Source organism: Dufourea novaeangliae, unplaced genomic scaffold (genome assembly GCF_001272555.1).
Source record: "Dufourea novaeangliae isolate 0120121106 unplaced genomic scaffold, ASM127255v1 scaffold89, whole genome shotgun sequence".
NCBI lineage: Eukaryota > Metazoa > Arthropoda > Insecta > Hymenoptera > Halictidae > Dufourea > Dufourea novaeangliae.
This window is the reverse complement of record NW_015373988.1, coordinates 3,988,657-4,007,828: the sequence shown is the minus strand read 5'-3', so window position 1 is coordinate 4,007,828 and position 19,172 is coordinate 3,988,657. Positions and strand designations below refer to the sequence as shown.

The 19,172-nt window shown below is 37.3% G+C and overlaps 1 protein-coding gene across 7 annotated transcripts in view; it reads left to right on the top strand.

The window, feature by feature from the left end:
- The window catches only part of LOC107187604 (calcium-activated potassium channel slowpoke), a 135,257-nt gene that overhangs the window by 52,113 nt on the left and 63,972 nt on the right, over positions 1-19,172 (top strand). The window lies entirely within an intron of this gene.

Here is a 19,172-nt window from a genome sequence, read left to right as displayed (position 1 = left end):
TTTTACTATTTTTCCCCCCATTATTTATATGTATACTATATTCACACATACTGTCTATATACTTGGACTTTTCTTTTGCCTTTTTTTTTTCTGCGACGTGTATACATAGCATGTATACCGTCCGGGTCAGCGACACGCGAGAGAACAATGCTGACACGCGTTACACACACAACACACATGTGTACGTTTTCTATAACCATATACACATACTTATTACTACGTCGGTCCCCATCGTTTTCGACTGGTATTGTCGATGAAAACTACACAGGGTTGGTTATGAAACACTAGCAGGACAAAGTGATGGTATAAACAAACTTTTTGTTTGATGTCATTTTTAAGGTTATTAAAAAAAATACTAATGACCTTCGAATAATAGTAATTCCTCGATGAATGCAACACAGCGACGTTATTCCCACCATTGGAATAATCAAAACAGAGTAATCGGAAGCTAAGCAGGCTTCGTGCAAAAAACTAATTACTGAAACTTTGAAAATAATATGAAATAAAAAGATTGTTTACACCACCACGTTAGCCTCCTTGAACAATGCAACTTTATTCTTGGAGACATGTTCTCCTACCTTCAATCCCAAAAGAGATATATTTAGGTGTTCTGTTTCTCGTGGGTAACCCTGCATAACGCGGTCGTAAAATCTGTCAGGCGTGAAAGATTACATGTTTCGAGCGCCGAAACAGCAATTACGGGGAGATAAGGAGCTCAACCTGGAAAAAGTATGTGCCCTAATCCGTAACGACTGCACCGTTTTATTTTTACTAACAAAAATAAATTGTTATTGTGTAAGGCACGATAGGGACTTGATACCGTACAGTTTCTATGAAAGAATGTGAGTAGAAATTTTAGATATCAATTTACGAATGAATTTTGTAGCTTAAGGGTCGAGGTACAGACTTTTATAAGTTTAACGATTTAATTTACGACCACGTTATAGATATAGGTTCCATCGACTGTATCTGTTGACTATTCGAATACACCCGATCGGTCGGTTACAAATGCAGGTTCACGGGTAATAAAGTCACCACCGTTCACCAAATACATGCACATTACAGTCAAGTGGTTACACGATGTTCCTGCGAAAATCTCGAAAACTCTCTGGCTCGCGATAGAGCTTAGATTCGAAACTTTTGGGGGTTGGAATCGATCACAGTCTTTTGTATTATACAGGGTGTAACAAAAGTGTTGTAGATTTCTGAAATGGGTCACTCGTGAGGTGATTTCGAAAAAGTTTTTCCTTAGCAAAAATGTTATCCGAGGCTTTGTTAACGAGATATTAATCAGAGCTCGGCCAGGGTTGTTCGTTAGATCTCGTTAATAAAGCCTCGGATAAAATTTTTGCTAAGGAAAAACAATAATAATAAAAAATGGAGAAATAAAAGAGGTACATAGTTTGACATTCTGGACGCAATGTTTTGCCGGGTTTTAAAATTCGAGATTTTTGTGGGCGGAAATTCGAAGTTTTCCAGAGATTACAGTACAACAATTCTTAATACAAGGAAACTACATAGGAATGCAGTAGTACACAATGACAGAGAAATGATTGAAGTCATTGTTAGTAATTTAATATATTAGTGTAGTGGTGAATTGAGTGCTCCTCAATATAACTCGAGTGTTTGGAGAATAAATAGCAAAGTTTAACAGATTTGGTTTGACCATAGTGTCTTAGTATTATTAACAGAAAAATAGTAATTAGTGTACATTCGTTAGAATGAGTGCTAACAGACAACCAGGGAAGTATATCAAATTATTAACAAGAAAGTGAGCATTATTATTGAAGTGAAGAGTATGTAAGAAGGTTTTAGCTTCAATTATTCTTTCGTTAATATTTAATCTTATTTGTAAGTACGTTGATTAATGCAAACAATTCTTCGAATACCTTTTCGAGTACAGAAGAAGAGATCGTAACATTTATCTAATTAAGATTGTTCATAGTAACTTTTTTACTTCGTTTGACATTCTCAGTAAAACATTTAAGAAGACTTTGGAAACACCCTGTATACATATTAGAATAAATATTCGGGGCATTATATCTTTGGGGCATTCGTTTAGGTTTCACTCTAAACACACTTTTCAAATTACGTCTTGTTCAGATTAAAGTTAACGTTGTAAAGTATCTTAATTTATTTTGGTTTCTTCATAATTAAGTTATGTACAGATAAATCTAACGACTTACAATTACATTATCAGTAATTGTAAATATTAAATTGATGTCTAAATAATTTTTTTCGTACCCGAAAGAATCTTTGTGCGACATTCTGTAATTTAATCTGTTACCAATGTCTTCAGACATTACTTTTTGTATTGTTCATAAATATTCAAATAGTCTTCTTCAAGTCTACAATTTTTAAAATAATTATTTTTAAATAATACACGTCGTTAACTTTGTCCGTACATAATGCGTAATTTTAAATAAAAGGATGATGCATAGTGTATTAAACATCTTTGTATCACAACATAACTGTAATCTGAACGGATCGTTAGCCAACGCATTAAAAAATAATTACACCCAAGTTCACTGTGAGTCACAATGTAATATAAATAGAGATTAGTGATTATATGATACTTATTCCCTCCCACGTTCACAACACATTACATTACAGACTTGACATTGTAATTTCCAATCGGATGTGATGGCATCTCATGTTGTATTTCGATTACAGCGATCACTCTTATTACGAGGTTGTCAATTGTACAAATGTCCAGTGTATCGATTTTAGCATTATCGCCACGGAAAAGAGTTAATGGTGATAATACCGAATACATAGCTGGTGATGACCAGTGAAGAAGAGAATACATTATGGTAGTAATCCAATCAACCGTTTTCCAATTACAAACCGATAACGTTGCATCCATGTCGCAAATTGTAACACTTAACATGTGCATAATATCATTTTCTGCATTATTTCGTTAACGTCCTCTAATCCATTGGTTTTCAATTATTGTTATCAGCCAACACGGTACCTTATAGGATTTGCAATATCGTGGGGCAAATAAAATCAGGAACAAGTTTTTGTGTACTATTGAAATCGAAGTAGATATTCTTTTTATTTTGTATTTTGAGATTTTGTCATCGAAAGAGAAAGGAACCTAAAATTCAAGCGAGGATTGTTTGAATTGCTGTGCAAGTATTTACGCGGAATTTACAATATTAAATTTCTGTAATATTAAACACAATATTTATGTACACAACATGTTTGAATTTTTAAGACGAAATTTCTGATTGATGGAAGTTTCTTCTCATCTACATTAAGTATAAGATAGGGATATTTTTATTTACCTGGTAAAAGCAAGCATATGAATATAAACAGTAAAACATAGTGTAATAATAAGTAAATTTTTTCAGTTATTTTCTGTCATTAAATTGCAGATGATATATAATAGACTTTTTAATGGTTTGATTGTTGGGATTCTCTTGATTTGAAAATATATATATTCCACTTTGTAGCAATTTCATTGGTCAACATTCGAAAATTACTTCATTTCTTTTGATACAAGCCGTGTTCCTGTTTTGCTTTGTCCCATTAGTCGAAAGTTTCTTAAATCATAGTGACATTGTAGTATTTACAATTATCTTTATCAATCATTACTATTGCTAGAAGTAATTTGTTCCTCTGCAATTATACTACTATATAAAAATGCAACATATACATATGTTAGTATCGAAATAGGTGCATGCAAATTTATTTGTTCTTTATAGACAAATTTAATAATGTACATTAATGGTAGAAAACAAACCTAACGTGGTGTTAAAATTCATTTTGCACCAAAAATCGATATTTTATGAGTGAAAGTGTCGATTTTTATTATTTTGTGCTACTAATTTAAAGAAAGGAAGAATTTTCGTGAACTATTTTGTAATCTCAATGCAAAATGGAGTACATTCAGAATACAATTACGTGGCGAGACAAGCAGCTAGAATTTTATACATTCTAGCTATTAAATAACTTATTAAATATTTTTATTGACTTGTGCTATTTTTTATCCACTGTTAATCAGTTGTTAGTTTTCTTAATTTTGTAAATGAAAAATTTGAGTCAAATAAAAACATTAAGTTCTACATTTCAGAATCTACGTGTAATTAACATTTTGAAGGCAGAGAAAAAAGTTTGAAAATAATTATTTATATCTATAAATAAAAGAAAAATTTACAAACAATTTTTTAATTTATAAATAATGTTTAAGGCAGAGGAAAAAATTGTTTCAAGCAATAGTGTAGACAATTGTTCATCTAATATCAATATCTATAATGTTTCTGTTATTTCTACCGACACGAAAATGCATCTGTTCGCAAGTGACAATCCAGCCTCTTCCAATTTTTCAATTATACGAAATACACACTTTATTTCACAAACGGACCAAATACGATGTTAGAATAACAACTGTTTGGATCTTTCACCGTACGATGACCATATTACTACACACAGGAACGTTATACAAAAGGAAAGAGGTCGTGTACACCGTCTAATATACAACTAATTTCTTCTATGCATGGTATTTGTACGATCGATGGGATTTGTTCTCTCCAATCTAACCAGATATATACCAAGGAGATCGTAAGAGCACGAATGATTGCTGTCTATTGTCACTTTTATATTCTCATCGACTATCTACCTAAAGAATATTGAGATTCACGATTACGTAAGTTTTGTTCAGAACAATTCGGACCGAAGTTCGGAATCCATTTCGTAGAATTATAGTGTCTATAGGAATTTAGGCGTCGCTTAGTTTTAGCTGCCCCGCAAATTTTACTCGAAATTCTCGAGGATCTCTGTTTAGTTGAAACAAGGGCATACACCGTTCACCAAATATTGCACGATCTGCCACTTTAGTCTGCTACCTTTAGCGTATGTATCACTTACACGACACAAAATATGGCTTATGATATCGAACACGAGTATTTGATACACTCAAGGCAAATAGCATTAGGCCGGATCTATACATGGGGGATTGACCGTTCAATCGCTGTTAGCACCAACATTTGTATGCATAAACAGTTGATTACAGGTTAAAACTCAAATATTGATCGTCCAATCGTGGACGTTTCAAATGGAGTCACTCGGTTGGTATCAATAGACAATGTTACGTCTAACAGCGTTGGTGTTATTGCTCCCTGTGTGGATCCATCAGTAGAGGATCCTGGAGAATACTGCGTAGCTGTGACCATGTTGTTTATTTTCATTGTTGCTCTAGAATCTAGAGAAATAGAATTCTTTGTAGAGACTATGGTTGGAAATCTATCAATCCCATTCGAATTAGTAATGTCTCAAGGATCTAAAATACGCAATATTTTCCGTATTATCTTAACCAAATGAGATCTTCTGACGATCCAGGCTCGTCATAGGATTCCTCCGTGAAAAAAAAATTTCTTAAAATGAAACCAGTAACCCAAGTGGGTCAACATCAAGCTGTACGAAATTTCTAATCGATCGACGGTACACTTGTCCGAAACTGTTTTCTTAAAATCATATTCAACTTTAATCGACTACCTACCACACTCCTATAGCTCGTTCAGTGGCAGTAAAAGTCTACTACATACGAAACTTTCATAACGCCACCATACGCGATCAAAGCGCATTATGATACCGCGGACACGTAACGTTTGTCCTAGTTTTTGTTTATTTTCCACCTAACAGCACCTACATATATGTATAGATAGGTCCATACAGTTACGTTTTGATTCACATATGAGCAATCTTGACGGGCAGATGATGACATCGTAGAAATGTTGTTAACGTCCGCCACGTATTTGTGCGCGCACCACCGACCTCAGATTGCAGAGTTGTGTATACACGCATCACATCGCTACACACAATAGTGCGCGCCTGCATGCCAGTTGATGGAGAATTGAAATATTTACGAGGCTTTGCCCGACCATACTAGGTACCTGTTTTCTTCGTGGACATGAAATTGCGCATTCGTAGCCATATAGAGAGACTAACGTATATACATATTGTAAACGCGAAATAAGACCATAACTGTTTCGGGCATCTGGAATGAGCACGAGAGGTCTCTCGAGCCCCCGATTCTCACCTTTTGGTGTTTTCTGTAACGTGGGCGATAGAAGGTATCCCAGATAGCACATGGCGCTCAATGACGCCTTAAAGACGGCTTAAAGATGCCTTAGGCCTAAAATAGCCGTAAAATGGGCGTCTTTAAGGCGTCATGTGTTATCTGGGATAATGAAATATTTCTCAAGGCTTGATTACTTATGCATTGGTTCGTTTGTATTTCACAGTCACTCGATATATGATGCTACACGAGGCATAGTGATGCTCAATTGTTTAAAACGTTGGGAACTAAGGTAACCGAGAGGAATATGCGCAAACAAGATCCAAATTCGTCATTTCATAGTTATGGTCTCATTTAACGTTTAGTAGAGTTGCGTAGTCCCCATTAATTGAAGGAAACACTGCACTGCTAACGTTATATCGATCTGTCCGTGAGAAACTAACGGCACTGTTATTTTTCCAGTAGCATAGCGAGACTCGTGTTTTGTATTTATTGTTTTTTTTTTTTTAGTGAAGGATATCGCAGTGAGCTTAATAGCGGAAGAACCGGTGGCATATAACCGTCGCAGACTTTATTTGTTTTATCCTTCCAGGCTAACTGGACATGTCGTCGATTTTGACGAAGGTATAATATGTAACGACTTAGGTCACGACGTATCCACATAATCCAGCACAAACGATATGATTGATCTTTGTTTGCTCCATTATCATCTTTTTTCGCCACTTTTGACAGTGCACACGAGTGTGATTGAAGAGAACCCGGGAAGCTATGTAGACTGCGTGCTCAGAGTGTACGGTATTGATGAGTGGTTTCAGATAGTCACTGCGAATGAATTCATGGGGTAGAAATTTCTGACGAGAGATTATGATTTGGTAGACGGATGTCTGGACGAAATCTGGGTTAAATTGCTGAAGGTGTTGAATAAAAAGGAATTCTTTCATATTGTTGCCTGTTTATAGCTACTTCACTTGACAATTTGAGTCAGATCTCGCTCAGCATCTACGACCCAGGTCATGATCTACCACAGAAGGAATAAAACTATGAATTTTCTGTATCATTTTCACCTTCGTCCTGATCGGTACTCTCTTGGTAAGAGGTGTACGCTCCTGTTATTATCGGTGCGTGACCATTTCGACTCATTCACGACCAACGTGTTATTTTGGGAACCCAAGTCTAATATTTTCCCTCGAATCTGAAACGATCGTGTTTCGATGGCCATAGTCTCAAAGGGAACATTTTTTTTTCCGATATAAAGACAGGTAAATCTCTTGGGAGGTTGCAGCATCTACCACGTAAAATCATTAGGGGAACGGAGACAGTCGTATCGAAAGCTCTTCATTCGTAGCAGAATCATAAATCTCGAAAAGTTTGAGCGAGCGTTCTCGATGAGGCATCGTGTTTTCCTACCTTCGCGAATAATTCATTTACCCTGGCACCTTGAACACGATCACATAAAGCTTTTCTTCGCTCTACCATCGTCGGGAACTTATTGTGTACAGTAAATTCTCGATAACTGCTCGGAAGGATTTCTACGTTAAATACTTCCGTTTCATCCCCACTATTAGAAGGTTCCAAGCTCGGCCCGAAATTCAGTTCATGAAGTGTAGAAATCGTGTCCCTCTGCGATAACTGCTCCAAAGCGGTCCCAAGTAATGGAGCGTTAATCGAAGATTTACTGTACGTTCATGAGCAAATTCAGCTTCCTTAGGGGGAAAAGTGACGTAGGGGAAAGGTCTCTTACTTGGTCTTCGGAATTATTGAAATTTGTACCAAATTAACATTCAGGTTAACATTTATTTCAGTACATGAAATAAATGTACCAAGTCGGAAGCTGATTTTGCTCACGAGAATACCTACTTCTGAAACAAGCTAAACGTTCACCGTCTTTTCTTTCGACGTTGCGCAACACGTCCACCAATCTCCGATCACGAACGATTGAGCAAAGAGTGAAGCGTTTTGCGAGCGTGAATCCGTGTTTAGGGCGTATGTAGCAGAGAGGCGTTCAGGAAACGGAACATTCGCGATAATGCGTCGAGAGTGAACGAAACGACAGCGAATCTAATTGATACACATACACTGAACTAACAAAAAAAAACATTCAAAAATAATAAAAAAAAAAAAAAACTATAAAAAGAAACTCAGGTTAGGGCTCTGTTCTGACGGCAACGGATGATTGTGGGTGTGTAGGCGGTGTTCGCCAGCTGGATCCCAGAGATCACGGAGCTCGCCGCGAACCGCTGCAAGTACGGTGGCCAGTACAAGCGTGAGCGTGGACGCAGGTACCCCAGAAATCCACCTACGTGGAAGCCAGCCAAAGATACCCCTCTTGAAACTAGCCCCCCGAAACTATTTGTCCTTGTAGTCGCATAGATGCGAGCAGGAGCGAAGTCTACATGGATAGCGAAGTGACCAGTGTTCGCAATGTCTTTTTTACATTTTTTCCCTTTTGATTTTTCGAGATTTTCACTTTGCTGGAGGAACGTAAACGAGAGCCGGTCTTGTAAAACTGTTTTACTTTATCATTCGAATGTGGAACATTACCCAATGACTCTCATTTTTATATGTTTCTTTGAATGACACTTGTTCGTATTTTTAGGTTAGGTTCGATAAGAGTGCCTTTTGTTCGCCAAACCTCGTCCATGTAACTTACATTTTCTTTTTTAAAATTCCACATAACATTGTATTTGTATACTTTGTCACTATTTATATTATCATTCTTTGTTACCGGGCGTGCAATAAAAACTGATTATCTCTCGTTACATTTAAATCGAGAATGGAAGTGATGTATTTATTATAAATAATTTTGATTATTATATTACGTAACACAGATTTTGATAGACGTACGAATTTTTTGTTTTGAACCACGTACTGTTTTGTGTTTTACGTAAAAAATAATCGATTCTAGTGTTTTTTCAAAATTATTTTCGATTCCTTCTGCAAATTCTTTTCGCGGCGAAGCCGGTTTACAGATGCTATCCAGACTTACTCTCTGACTGGCGTAAATGTTCCTCACCCTTTCGCTCACCGTTTAATTTAACGTACCTTGTGCTGACTCTCACCGCTTTTCTTACCCACTTTTTACCAGTTAGTGAATATATCTTGGTAACACGTGCTGGTATGCTTGGACTTTTGTGAAAAGAGAAATACACACACGTGTTTTATTCTTATATACACACATGTTTATACACACTTATGGTAGATGAGATAAATATATATATATATTATTGTTGCATATCTCTTCTCTATTTATCTTTCTCTACTTCTCTGTCTGTCAATCTATTTATCTTTCTCTCTATTTATCTGTTTGTCTCTCGCTCTGTATCTGTTTATCTTTATATTTATTAATTTCTTTCTCTTTCTCTCTCTTTCTGCCTATCTTTTCGTTTATTTATCCATCTATCTATTCATAAAGTCATCTATATACCCACCTACCCACCTCTTTATCTATCTATTTGTTTATCTATCTCTCTCTCTCTCTCTCTCTCTCTATATATATATATACACTTGTTATATATAAATACACATATACATCGTAATATGTATATGACTGTCTCACTGCACGGTTTCGAAAATTGTAGTTCCGCTAACCTTCATTGTTACTTATCCACGATTCGTCGGAGGCTTCCTTGTTTTCGCCCGATTCGTCGGGAGCAACGTGCGTCGCGGGACTTGTGGATTTTATACATTCTTTCTTCGCTTTTTACTGAAACGCTCTCTTTGTATCTTGTCTCTTCACACGGTTCTTTTTAACACGCATATTACATTGTATTTATACCGAAATATTATTTTCTCTTATTATCGAGCAACTCTTCTGCTCTTATTTGCGATCGGCAGAAAATGAACGGCCAGCGGCTTCCGGCACGAAGCATCGAGTTTGCGCGCGCAAGCATTCATTTTTTCTACGACTCTTGGTTGTCTTGTTTATTTAGTATAATAGTGAACGGACGCTTCGATCGTCCGATCATTCGAATTCTGCTTGAATCATATTTGCTGCAAAAAAGGATCTAGAAAGTCTCTATACACTTTACCCTTTAACACCAGGACCTGTTTTTTCGTTTTTTCAAATCAAACAATTTCTTCAATTGTTTATTTAAAATTATCAGACCGATACGGAGGTGTTGTATCTTGCTATTTCACCCTGACCTACGGAACGAAAATTGAAAAAAAAACTTTCTCATCTTTCTGTAAATAATTAAAACATAATTTAACCCTCTACTGCCCAATGTCACTTTTGAGTCACGTATCAGTTTTAATATTATTAACCCTTTAACACCCAGACCCGTAAATCGTTATTTCAAAATTTTGAGACTGATACGTATACAGACATGTTGTATTTTGTTATTTTCAAGTCGAACATGTCACTATTAAACCAATCTGTATTTTTCAAAATTTTTTTTGGAGAGAATACTTGAACTTCTGAACAGAAAACGTTGAAATCTGCTTCAGATCAGTGAAACTACGGATCCTTGCTGACAAAAGTTATATATTAACCGGCGACAGAATTTGACGCACTTTTGAAATGAATATTGCACCGCTGCAACACTGGGAGTTAAAGGGTTAAGAAGGAAATGTACGATCGGTGTTTGTATTGATTCATTAAGACATTATTTAGTTATTTATAGATGTATTGACGTGAGAAATGAGCAGTTTAATCGGTCTAAGAAAATCTTTGTACGAAGTGAACATCATACATTAACGAGATCCTATCTCAATTTTCCAAGTTAATTTTCAATTTATTTTATACTCTGACTTTTGCATCTGTCAACTTACGCAAACTCTGTTTCACTGTGTGAATATTTTCGAATTTATTTCTTTTATTTTCTTCAACGTAACATTGGAATTATTATTTAGAAATATAGACAGTGAATTCAAGATGATTTCTGTGCGTTGAAGCGTTAACTACTGGGAGATGATATAATTGAAATAATTTAGAAGTTCGTCATTAAGCTGTCGAATGGGATTGCAATGTAGATAACATCGCTAAAGAAGGTTTGGTTGAAGTATATGGAGACTTGTTAGAAGCCACTGTTTTCATGGTGATTTTGAAGTCAAGGTAGGCTATAGCTTCTTTTTAAGCAGAATTTAGTATTCCTTTAATGAAAAGGGCACCGAATAGCTTAATGAAAACTATCTTTTAACATTATGTTTATTTCAAAGTGTAGACGTAATTATTATTCTTATTATGCAATCATTGCTTTATCATTTTCTGTCCTTGATTTCCAAATCTTTTCACTTGCACAATTATCTCTTCCTTTTCTTCGCACCCTATGTTTAAATCTATTAATCTTACCTGACTGAATTGTTTACTTCTTATTCAGCGGTTCGTTTCTTTTAGAAAGAAACAATTTTTTTTTATATAGTGAATTAAATTATTGAAATAGAATATCTTGAATCAACAATCCAATTGAATAATAGTCTCTTATCAAAGGAAGTAGTAAGGGTAAAATGGAATAAAAAATATCCAGAATAAATATCCAATGACAAATGCTATTGCAGAGATTCGTTAATTTTTAGTTTTAGAAATGCAGTATAGTTTATATATCTACGTATATTGTAATAAATACTAAAGTTACCATTTCCGGTGAAAAATTGTCGACTTCAACGTTCTTCGTAATTTCTTTCATTACCTTTGGATACCGATAGAACATTTTTTAGTTCACTTTATTTGCTCCATCATTTGTTTGGAGGGGACCATACTTTCCAGGAGTAAGTTTGACAGGGTCATATAAGAAATAATAATACATAAAATTTAAATAAAAAATTGCGAATCAACTAAGGAAATTCGTTGAACGTAATAAAAATTATATAATTCATTAAATTATTTTGTATACTAATTTGTTCAATTTGAATTCTAAAAAAAATGGCACCAATACTTTTCCATATTTAATACACACGTCAGTAATTCGTGTTTTCAAGTGTGGTTTCCACAATTCTTGCTGAATTCTATCAAACAATGTTAACGGTAATCCCTTGATATCGGAACTAAACAACTTTAGAAGTAGTATCATTTTAAATTGGTTTTATCTACATCTTGCAAATTGTCATCACGTAATTACATTAGGAACAATATACGATTGTAAAATAATAACATATGATTGCAGGATTGTATAATACGCAAACAATATGAATATTTTTTTCCTTTATTGTATATCTGGTCTTTATTTTACGGTTACCTAATATTACAACGATTTACTGCTTTCCCGGTAATAGAACCAGTATCATCCATATTTCACTTCGGTCAACCGTAAAAATGTTATTTTCGAGTCCTCGTAAAAATTCATCCACGTGGCAATCAACTTTCCTCTTCCATCGACAGAAATGGGACATTTCCCGGTTACATTTCTACTCTCTTTCTCTCTCTCTCTCTCTCTCTCTCTCTCTCTCTCTCTCTCTCCTTTTATACCATTGTTTGCTGTTCCAGTTTCATCGGATCATATCCAGAAAACTCTTTGCCTGTTCTGTTTTATTCGAAAACACGATTACATTACACATGTACATGTCAATGAATGCAGTTAAATCAAAAATGCAATCTACGATTTTACCATTTAGACCAGGGATCGGGAAATTTTATCCCCATAATGAATATTCTAGACTTTTTCGATGAAGGAAATAAATCTAGGACATTCTACATGTTTGTACGTAATAAGATGAGAAAAAATTTTTTATAAGTTGTTTACGTATTGTTAGTACAACCGGACAGGAGGTGATTCTACAAGAAAAAATAAGATCGAAAACGAAGAATAAATTTTGTTTATATAAGGCCTCGTTTTCGAGAAAACCTACTTGGAAATTTCATCTATGCGTGTATTCGTGGTCACAATAAGTAGAAACAGAATTTAATGATCGGACGCGTTAATATCCTATTCAATTGCACGCGTATCCACCAGATTTTCAAATTCGATTATCCCGGAAACAGAGCATCATAGAAAAAAATTTTATTCCATATTTTCGATTTGTTTTTGCATGTAGAATAACTTTCTGCCCAGATATACAGTCCGACCTGAAACACCCTGTATAACTGTATGGTACAAAACTTCTAATTCTGATTAATAATGGACTTTATTGTGAGTACAGTGATCTATCTAAAGACTTGGACCATCGATGAAAATTATATGTAAATGATATCGTCGTATGTAAACTACACATGTTACGGTTTTCATCAGTTTGAAAAAAATTTGATTAAAAAACGATTCATCATTCCTCGTGTAAGTTCGATGAGTACTGTAATGTATTTAAATTATATTTTCAGATAATTTGTTAAAACTAAGAGTAAAGATCTGCAAATTAGTTACGAAATTATTGTATAGATGACGATTTTAAAAGATATTTTTATTAAATTCGAAGCAGCTGTGTTGCATACACATGCATATTCTACTCAAGAAAAATATAATTAGGAGAAGGTAATTTTTATTAAGTTAATCAACCGCACTTTTCCCCACTTTGCTCCGTCAACACCACGGAAAAAGCTATAGCCAATCCTGTTTCTCGAAATCACCGTGTATTACGTACACACTTGCTGTAAAAGAACTACAGCACTATTGTTGCGGACAGGACCAAGGAGTATTTACACGCGCAGGAAGGTTATTCTATTCTGTTCTATTAAACGATTCCATTGATTCCTCTAGAACGATCACAAATCGACTCAGACGACGATCCAACGATTATTCGAACGTTTCCATTCACGGGAAAAATCGTCTTGGATGTCTCGACAGTTCCGTATCAAAGTCAATTCACCGTTTTCCCTAAAACCCAACACCACTTCCTCGAAAATGCAACACGATTGATCCCCGTGATCCATACGATGGATCGTTCCTCTGAAAACCAGAGTAGAGAACAAAAAAAAAAAGGCGTCTTTACTAAGCATCGCATCTGGAATCTCTTTTCTAATCAGTATGTCCGCCGTCCTACAGTGGTCGACCGCCACTTTGTTGCTCGAACACCGTGTAGCATACTATGCAGGGATCGTAGGATGCCAACGAATAAAATTAGCTGGACCACCACCAGTCACGCGAATTGTCATTATTGGCCAAGTCGATCACATCCATAATTCTATTGCTTGATGAAGAGCGCAGATAAAACACATCAAGGTAGAATGAGGCAGATCGATAACACGAGCCGTTCAGCTTTTTGGTTAGACATGTCCAACTGCTGCTAACGACCAAATCTTCCTTTGAGAGGTACCCCTACTATGGGGCTCAGGCTGACACGCTCGAATGTCCCCACTAATAGTTTTCCGCTGCGACTCTAGCAGGTCAATGTGAGGACCGAAGTTGGGCTACCTCAGAAGGGGATGATTTGCACGTGAGCAGCACTTGGACACCTCTGTTGTAGGTAAAGTTAAGAGATGATTTGTTGGCTAGGTATCTACAAACTGAACTGCAAGAAGGGTATTCTGCTCGGCTGCGATAGCTCGTATGTCACGCTCCCATCAGCCAATGGTTACTATTGTAGACGCTGTGACATTACTTTGAAGTTTGGCGTTATCCCTCTATCTGACTCTATCTTGATGTGTTCCTTCGCGGTCTTCGTCAGGTGGTAGACTTGTAGATCTGACCGTTTCGGCCAATAACGATAACACGTATGAGTAGAGACGTCCTTCTTACGCAACAACCAATTGAACTGCCTAGCCAACAAATCATCTCTGGATTGTAGGTACTGATATTGGCTGGTATGTTGGCAGTCGTGGGCACGGCACAACTGCCAGGGGAGTAAGCCATTTCAGCCAGTACCAAAGATGCGTATGGCAAGACTCTATGACTGTGTTCAATGAGGTTGGCTTATTTCGCTGCGATCAGTTAAACCCGCATTTCTTCTGTCTGCCAACTTGGTAAAGTCGTAACTCAGCAAACCAGCCAATTAAGTAAACCAGTCGCTATCAGTGCTCGATAACACACGATCTCTGCACGGTACATCGTTTGGCGATCCAGAACGATCGCTGGACCCCGTAGATGTGGCCAGTAGAAACGCGCGAAAAGAGGAGTCGCGAAAGCAGGGCGGGTTGCGGGTTTGTCGCCGATACTTCGTCTCGCGATATATATTTTTCACGATCAGAAAAAGGGGGATAGGAGGACGCTCAGTCGAGCAGAAGAAGAAAGCACACCGGAGACGATATTGTTGCGAGCAACGGTGTTGCCCTCCCTTCGTATCGTTCAAAAAGTATTGGCGACTCGTGGAAAATTTTTATTTTCTTTCTTTCTCTCGCTCTTTCTCTCTCTACCTTTGTCCCTCTCTCTTTCTTTCTCTCTCTCTATCTTTCTCTTCACGAATTGAGTTTCTTGGTGGCATGCGATAGTGCTCTGGCTAGCCTGTAGAAAAACCTTCCATTCGGCGGATCGAAACCCATCGGCGGAATGGCATATCCTTTTATATTTTTTTTTGTGTGTTTTTTTTTTTTTAGAGGGGAGCGACTTCTCTTGTTCGACGCACGGGTGAAGGGAGAAGTAGCGTTCCGTCCGTCGAGAGGACCACGATTTTTCTCTTTGCTTGATATATAAGATACTTTTGGCACTTGATACCTAGAGCGCAGCAGTAGAGGGAGGGTGCAGGCGGTAGGCACATACGGCTGCTCATTTAGGGGATTTACCTTTAATCAGTAGAAATTGCACGTATAATTGCGAGACACGATTTTTTGCTGCATTTAACCAACCTACAGTGCGTCGAACGGGCCGAACGCGGAGAAGGCGGACGGTGTTTGATGATTATCAGGTCAGGCACGAAAGTCGATGAACCTCGCCCCTGCCGCGGGGAGGGAGGCCAAAGGGTTCATCATCACGCGCCTGACTTCAGTTGTTTTGGCATGATGGAAGACATATAGCGAACGCAGTTGAGCATGACCTTACTTATTCACGTATCCGTTGGACCGTGTTTTTACGGATTAGCGAAATTATTCGACCAATTACGGACGTTTCTTCTGTTGTCAGTTTCTTTTTTTGTCCATTTTCATTTGTTTCCCGGTTGCTGTTCACTCTTTTGTTCCGTTGGTGACGATCTGGACATGAGAAAACATCTATATTACATCGATATTCGCGTTTGATACAAAAATCGTATTTCGTTTCGTTCGGTGTAAATGTCGAGTGAGAAAAAAAAACGATCCTTTTCTTGATTATATTCTTTATCCGCGTGACGTTTTTGCATGCACTTCGAGAGACACCTCGATGTTACATGGTTCCACGTCTCGAGAACTTCCGTCTAATCGGATACGGTGCAAAAAAGATTCGTTCGGAGCAAAGAAAAAAAAAAACGGACCGTCTTATCGATTTATTTTCACCCTCCTCGGATTACAGAGACACACGTGGCCCCCCTCCGAATGAAAACGTAACGAGCGCTATTGATCATTCGCGAGCAAGCAGCCTTCTCGTCGTTTCCCCGTGAAACGCTCCGTTCGTCATCCTGTTCTTCGTTCAGACATACAGATAGTATCTAGCTTCAGCCACATCGAGAACACCAGTCTCTCTATCTGCCCCTTTCTTTGAACATATTCACATATAGAAGACATATACATGAACATGTGTATACGAGATAATATGATTGTACAGATTTGCAAAAACTTACACACGAATATTTCGGCTCACATTCAACCGAGAACAATGAATTCTTTTCGGGGTAAAAAAATTAATGCAATTCCAGGAACGATCGACCTATATATATATATATATACGTACGTATGCACATACTATTGCCATCATTATTGTACATTTTCTTATCATTCATCGATGTTCCGTACCACGTGTATGTGCATGTATGTACGTATGTATACGTAGGTATTTTATTCGAATTGGCACGCATCACTGAGCGGAAAAGGAAAGCGGGAAAGGGAACAATATACCTGCGTAGAAATATTGACACTAGCCCATGTCCCAAGAAACACTTTTCTTTGTTTGTTTCGTCGATTCAACGTATATGCAATGTACAATATATATACATATTATATATTTTCCAGTTGCGAGGGACACCCTGTATATATATATATATATATATATATATATATATACATATATAGTATATGTATATAACGCGATTACGCTCACAGACTTCGTTGCCGCAGACGCACCGCTTTTTTTCGTGGATATACATTATATATAGTTGTAACGAGATCGATCGTCTATTGGCCAGGTCTATTAGTGGACGTGTGCATGGTCTAGATCAGCGGACTTCAACCTTTCCACCGGATACAACCCCCGGGGACGTTTTCCATTGTACGTATAGAAATGGACCGAGAAGGTCGGAAGGATCTTGTTTTCGCGGTTGTGCTTTTCACGTGTTTAGAGGGTGTATCGGTTGAAAGCCACTGGCCTAGATAGCCGGGATGAAAAACAAATAATATGGATATCTGCGATGGACAGGGTATCTCGGTGAAATTATTCGTCGATTATACTCGATGAAATTCTTATTGCCACGAATAAGATAATCTTCGAAGTGACAGTTCTCTAATCGAGTTTCCATTCATTCACGTATCATATCATTTTCTCTTGATGGTATATACAGGGTGGTACAAGGTTCAATGATTAAATTTAGCCAGTAAGGTTTGTGAATACAAGTAAACTATAAATGTTATTTAGTATAAACATAAGTGCACAAGTGCTTTGTTGAAGAGTCGTAAGGAAAATATTAAACATGAAGGACATAGTACACATTTATAATTTTCAGTGATTTCTAAATGAGAAATCTAGTTGGACAAAAAAGGACTATATAAACGCATCAGTCATGTTTGCTCATAAATTTATTATTTTTGCTACATTTTTTAAGTAAACCACATTCGGATATATATTTACACAACATTCGTTTCTCTTCTTCTCATAGAGTACTTTGGTTAAGCCCAAATGTCCATCAACAAAATGTTGCTAATTCAGTCATTTAACCACATCTCTGTTACGTACAATCCAGCAAAGTCTCTGCAATAAGTTTCCGTCGTAAGTCCGCTGCGGTCTCGCGCGCATTATCTTATTTCTGGCGAATCGAATCGTCCGTACATCGAGCCGAACAATTTTCTCAGATGGCCGATCGGCGATTCTCAACCGATAAAAAGCATTGTAGCGTGTTAGAACGCGTGCACTTGCTTCAGAATCGACTGATCCGGGACCGTGCGTGTCGGTTTACTCGTTTTACTCGATGTGCACACCGTGAATAGAGAGCACCGTGCACATACGCTTTGGAGAGGAGGAAGAAAGAGATTAACATCGTAACGCTGCGAAAGAACGGAAAAAAAAAGGAAAGAACAAAAGAATTCGAAACGATCCCGTTGAACAGACCGCTATACGTACATACACACCGTGTTCTCTTTCTACTGTTCCGCGCATATTCTCGCGTACACACACACAGACACACACGTCACGTCGATTGTGTGAATTATCGCCAGTATGGACGAGTGGATCCATCCATTTGATCAGACGCTAACATCGCTCCCTAACTGCTCTCTAACGATGAGTTGGCGTGTAACAGGCGCGGTGAATTTAATATATTCGAGGCAGCGGCGGCGTTCACGATATTTTACGTTAAAACAAAAAACAAAAAGAAATTGAAATCTCGAATCTTTCCGTGTGTACAAGGCGTACCATTCCTTTCGTTCAGCTCCGCGACGCGTGGAACAACGTGTTCAGTGTCGCATCACGGGCAACCTCTAGTTAATCCACTTTTCGTGTACGAACAATTGCGCATTTCGAATCGTATGAATACGTTCCCCTGGAGACATTTTCCGATCGTTAATCTAACGACTGTATTCGAAACGTTCGATGAACCAAGCCCCCAGCTAGAGCGATTACGGAAAAGCCGAAAAAAATTGCGAACGAGGGAAATAAAAGAAAGGAAGACGAAAGAAACGATCAAAGAAAGCGAAACCCATGTTTGTTACGAGGAAAAAGAAAAAAAAAAAAAAAAAAAAAAAAAAAAAAAAAAAAAAAAAAGAAAGAATAGCGTAAAAGTTCAAGTGAATATACATACGTATGACCTACCTGTCAATGGGACTAGGTAGACGTGTCGGCACGTGTAGTTATCGTTAGGCCTAGGTGTAGGAGTGTAGGACCTAGGTGTAGGTAGCCTACCTACCCTGCCCTTTATTTGGAACGTGTTCGTTTCTATATACATATATGTATATATCTATACATATTAACTATTTGGGCCGCGGCACGCATAGTGGTACAGCACTATTAATCGT